General features: G+C 38.8%; 1 non-coding gene across 1 annotated transcript; it reads left to right on the forward strand.

Annotated features, from left to right (window-relative positions):
- The first annotated feature begins 1,760 nt into the window (after nt 1–1,760).
- Nucleotides 1,761–1,867, forward strand: LOC138434786 (U6 spliceosomal RNA). Its single transcript, XR_011254867.1, has one exon. It is a non-coding gene; the product is annotated as a U6 spliceosomal RNA (small nuclear RNA).
- Nucleotides 1,868–5,637: the final 3,770 nt, after the last annotated feature.

Below are 5,637 nucleotides of genomic sequence, written 5' to 3' on the forward strand. Positions count from 1 at the left end.
ATTCTCTGTGTTATCAAAGGTCTGGCATCTAAATTTATTCAGCTCCTTCTAATACCCCTCAACATATACACAGACACCACTACTTCTGATACTGTAGAACACAAAGGAGCCACCAGTTAATGCCTTAACAAAGGTGAACATCTTCTATTAACTTCTGCTGCTCTGATCCTGCGAACTGACTGATTTTTTTTTTTTTCTGCAAGCTTTCCCTGTTCAGCCAGAGGACATAAGGTTAGGGTATCAGCAAAAACTCTTGGTATGTGTGTACATGTATATCTATAATTCTTACATATGTATTATATGGATGTGTAGATTAAGTAGATTAATTTTACATGAAATAAATATCAACATATACTAGGTATACACTATATGCATTTACAGAATATGTTTATGAACATAATAATGCCTGCAAAGACTTGCTGATAATGGGAAATTTCACATAATTTGGGGAAGAATCCCATTTGTCCAAAAAATTTATAATCCTTCTATATATTTAAAATTTTTTTCAACTTCAACAGTCTTCAAAAGAAACCTAATCTTTGCTTTTTTGGAAGTAGAATGCTACAGTGGGAAGAACACAAATTGTCCAAGAGTTTTAGTTCTGTAATTTATTGGCTACATTGCCTTGAGCATGTTACTCAATCTTCCTGACCCTTAACCTCCACAGTAGGAATAGCGGGTTAAAATTCATCAGATTATTGAGAAGAAGAAATGCCTCTTGAGCCCCCAGCATGTCTAGATTGCAGAAAAGCTTCAGAAAATGATTTTCCCTTCTTCCAAGGGTAGCAGAGGGGCCTAAAGTGTCACTGAAGGTTGTATCCTGGCACAAACTCATTTGAGTTCTTCCTATAGCAGGCCCTGTGCTCCTTGCTCACAGCCAGAAGGAGAGCAGGAAGATAGATGGAGATGTACTTTGGAAGTCAATCTGCTCTATAAATTCCAGGTATTATTCTTATATATCTCAACTCTTGATGATCTATTCAAGTCTCTGAAATCCTTAATCCTGCAAGATTTTACAGCACTTGATTTTTATTAATACACAGAGGGATTCTTCTCTTCCTATTTTTTCTTCTGCCTTAGGCTACCACTATTTCTGCTTTTCCTCAGTTTTACTTGGGAGTGACACTTTCCTAAACCTCAAGCAAGGCTTATGTCTACTTCGTAAGCAATAAGAGATTTGGAAGAGAGATCAAATGGAGAAGCAAAAGAGAAGTTTTCTCACTAATCCTCTATCATCTTTCTTTAAGGTGAGGAATTCAGACATCTAAGCTTCTCCTCCTGTCTCTGCTTTTGCCCTGTCAGTCCATTAGTGTTTCCATCCCTTCAGTTCCTCATCTGAATGATTAGTACCTAGTGACTCTTCTAGAGCTTGCTTAGGTGTGATATCTCTCAGGAAGGCTTCAGAAACATCTGTGACCTGAAACATTCTGGCTGGATTAAATTCCCATCCTGTGTCATCTCCACACTATTTCTTTGTTTGTTCTTCAAGAACATGAATTGTTTTGAAGGCAAAGACTATGGTTCTGGTCCCTGATATCTCAGGATCAGGTGTACAGCTGGTGTTCAGTAAAATCTGTTGTATTAACTGAGTCAATTCCTTTCGGTGGGAACAGAAATGGATCCAGACCTCACTGCAGTAGAGTTCTGTCAGCACTGTTCACTCTGTTATTTCCAAAGGGGGCTCTTAATAACTTCTGAATATATAAATGAAAATACAAAGTCAGAACTTTGTCAGAAACACCTTTAAAAATCGTTTAATAGTGCTCACTTTAGCAGCACATATGCTAAAATTGGAATGATACAGAGAAGATTAGCATGGCCCCTGCGCAAGGATGACACACATATTCGTGAAGCATTCCATATTTAGTATGGTACTGGCACAAAGACAGAAATATAGATCAATGGAGCAAAATAGAAAGCCCAGAGATAAATCCACACACCTATGGACATCTTATCTTCGACAAAAGAGGCAAGAATATACAATCGAGTAAAGACAATCTCTTTAACAAGTGGTGCTGGGAAAACTGGTCAACCACTTGTAAAAGAATGAAACTAGATCACTTTCTAACACCACACACAACAATAAACTCCAAATGGATTAAAGATCTAAATGCAAGATCAGAAACTATAAAACTCCTAGAGGAGAACATAGGCAAAACACTCTCCGACATAAATCACAGCAGGATCCTCTATGATCCACTTCCCAGAATACTGGAAATAAAAGCAAAAATAAACAAATGGGATCTAATTAAAATTAAAAGCTTCTGCTCAACAAAGAAAACTATAAGCAAGGTGAAAAGACAGCCTTCAGAATGAGAGAAAATAATAGCGAATGAAGCAACTGACAAACAACTAATCTCAAAAATATACAAGCAACTCATGCAGTTCAATTCCAGAAAAATAAACGACCCAATCAAAAAATGGGCCAAAGAACTAAATAGACATTTCTCCATAGAAGACATATGGATGGCTAACAAACACATGAAAAGATGCTCAACGTCATTCATTATCAGGGAAATGCAAATCAAGACCACAATGAGGTACCATTCACACCAGTCAGAATGGCTGCAATCCAAAAGTCTACAAGCAATAAATGCTGGAGACAGTATGGAGAAAAGGGAACCCTCTTACACTGTTGGTGGGAATGCAAACTAGTACAGCCACTATGGAGAACAGTGTGGAGATTCCTTAAAAAATTGCAAATAGAACTGCCTTATGACCCAGCAATCCCACTGCTGGGCATACACACCGAGGAAACCAGAACTGAAAGAGACACATGTACCCCAATGCTCATCGCAGCACTGTTTATAATAGCCAAGACATGGAAACAACCTAGATGTCCATCAGCAGATGAATGGTTAAGAAAGCTGTAGTACATATACGCAATGGAGTATTACTCAGCCATTAAAAAGAATACATTTGAATCAGTTCTAATGAGATGGATGAAACTGGAGCCGATTATACAGAGTGAAGTAAGCCACAAAGAAAAACACCAATACAGTATACTAACATATATATATATATATATATATATATATATATGGAATTTAGAAAGATGGTAATGATGACCCTGTATGAGAGACAGCAAAAGAGACACAGATGTATAAAATGGACTTTCGGACTCTGAGGGAGAGGGAGAGGGTGGGATGATGTAGGAGAATGGCACTGAAACATGTATACTATCATGTAAGAAACAAATCGCCAGTCTATGTTCGATACAGGATACAGGATGCTCGGGGCTGGTGCACTGGGATGATCCAGAGAGATGATATGGGGTGGGAGGTGGGAGGTGGGAGTGGGGTTCAGGATTGGAAATTCATGTACACCTGTGGCAGATTCATGTCAATGTATGGCAAAACCAATACAGTATTGTAAAGTAAAATAAAGTAAAAATAAAAATTAAAAAAAATAATAAAAATTGTTTAATAGCTTTACTGATACATAGTTCAAATACTGTACAAGCCTTTCATTTAAACAGCATAATTTATACCAACTCAGTGGACATGATTTTGAGCTAACTCTGGGAGATAGTGAAGGACAGGAGAGCTTGGGATGCTGTAGTCCATGGAGTCACAAAGAGTAGAACATGACTTAGTGACTGATGAACAACAAAATTATAGTCACAAATATATGCAACCATCATCATCTTGTCAATTTAAGAATATTTTCATCACTTGTATAAGACACCCTGTATCCTTTAGCAAAGACAACCTTCTTTTGTCCTTTTCCTCCAACCATGTTGTTGCTGCTGCTGCTGCTGCTAAGCCGCTTCAATTGTGTCCAACTCTGTGCGACCCCATAAATGGCAGCCCACCAAGTTCCCCCTTCCTTGGGATTCTCCAGGCAAGAACACTGGAGTGGGTTGCCATTTTCTCCTCCAATACATGTAAGTGAAAAGTGAAAGTGAAGTCGTTCAATCCTCTCTGACTCTTTGCAACCCCATGGGGTTTTCCAGGCAAGAGTGCTGGAGTGGGGTGCCATTGCCTTCTCCGTCCACCAGCCATAAGAAGCACTAATCTATTTTCTGTCCTTATAGATTTATCTGCTGCAAATATTTCTTGTAAATGGAATGAAAAATGGCGATGCTTCTGTGGTTGGCTTCTTTCACTTAGTACAAAGTTTTCATGGTTCATCTAGGTAGCATGATTTTGGGGTTTCAAAATCACTGCAGATGGTGACTGCAGCCATGAAATTAAAAGACGCTTACTCCTTGGAAGAAAAGTTATGACCAACCCAGATAGTATATTCAAAAGCAGAGACATTACCTTGCTGACTAAGGTTCATCTAGTCAAGGTTATGGTTTTTCCTGTGGTCATGTATGGATGTGAGAGTTGGACTGTGAAGAAAGCTGAGCACTGAAGAATTGATGCTTTTGAACTGTGGTGTTGGAGAAGACTCTTGAGAGTCCCTTGGACTGCAAGGAAATCCAAGCAGTCCATTCTGAAGGAGATCAACCCAGGGATTTCTTTGGAAGGAATGATGCTAAAGCTGAAGCTCCAGTACTTTGGCCACCTCATGCGAAGTGTTGACTCACTGGAAAAGACTGTGATGCTGGGAGGGATTGGGGGCAGGAGGAGAAGGCAACGACCGAGGATGAGATGGCTGGATGGCATCATGGACTCAATGGATGTGAGTATGAGTGAACTTCGGGAGATAGTGATGGACAGGGAGGCCTGGTGTGCTGCGATTCATGGGGTCGCAAAGAGTTGGACATGACTGAGCGACTGAACTGAACTGAACTAGGTAACATGTATCAATACATCATTTTTTGTGGATTAGTATTGTTCCCTTGTATAAATATACCACACTTCGGATTACTTATTCATCAACTGATAGACCTTTGGGCTTCATTTACAAGTTCTTGGATGACATATGCTTTATTTGTTTTGAAACGGCAATCCACTCCAGTACTATTGCCTGGAAAATCCCATGGACAGATGAGCCTGATAAGTTACAGTCCATGGGGTGGCAAAGAGTCGGACACGACTGAGCGACTTCACTTTCACTTTCACTTATACCTGGGACTAGAATTTCTAGATCATTTTGTAAACCTTAGGTTTAATTTTTTTGAGGAGCATAAAATGTTTCAAAGCAGATGCAACATTTATGGTTGGACAAGGTTGAGCAACTGAACAATGGATCAAACAAGTCACCCACTTGAAATGTACAATTTAATGTTTTTTGTTTGATTATCTGTTTGTCAGTTTTAGTATGAGCCATACTTCCTGGAGAAGGGAATGGCAACCCACTCCAGTATTGTTGACTGGAGAATTCCATGAACAGAGGAGCCTGTTGGGCCACAGTTCCTAAGGTTCCAAAGAGTTGGACACAACTGAAGTGACTTAGCAGTCAGCAGTCATACTTCCTCATTTTTTTTGGTCTTTTTTTTTTTTTTTTTTTACAGAATTAGGTCGTTTTAAATTGCATGTAGTAATTTTGAAAATAAATTTATCTTCTCTACTTAGGATTTGTTGTTTCTGTTTATTGTTGCGTGTTTGCTTAGTAACTTTTGTGAAATAATTCTGTAGTCTATATTTTTTGCCTTTTAAGTATAATGAAGTCTACTTGGACATCTTAATATCATCTAATAATTGAATGAAAATTTGCTTAAATGTCTGGAACTAGCAAGTATCCCAG

The sequence above is a fragment of the Ovis canadensis genome, chromosome 2 (assembly GCF_042477335.2).
Source record: "Ovis canadensis isolate MfBH-ARS-UI-01 breed Bighorn chromosome 2, ARS-UI_OviCan_v2, whole genome shotgun sequence".
NCBI classification, from domain to species: Eukaryota; Metazoa; Chordata; class Mammalia; order Artiodactyla; family Bovidae; genus Ovis; species Ovis canadensis.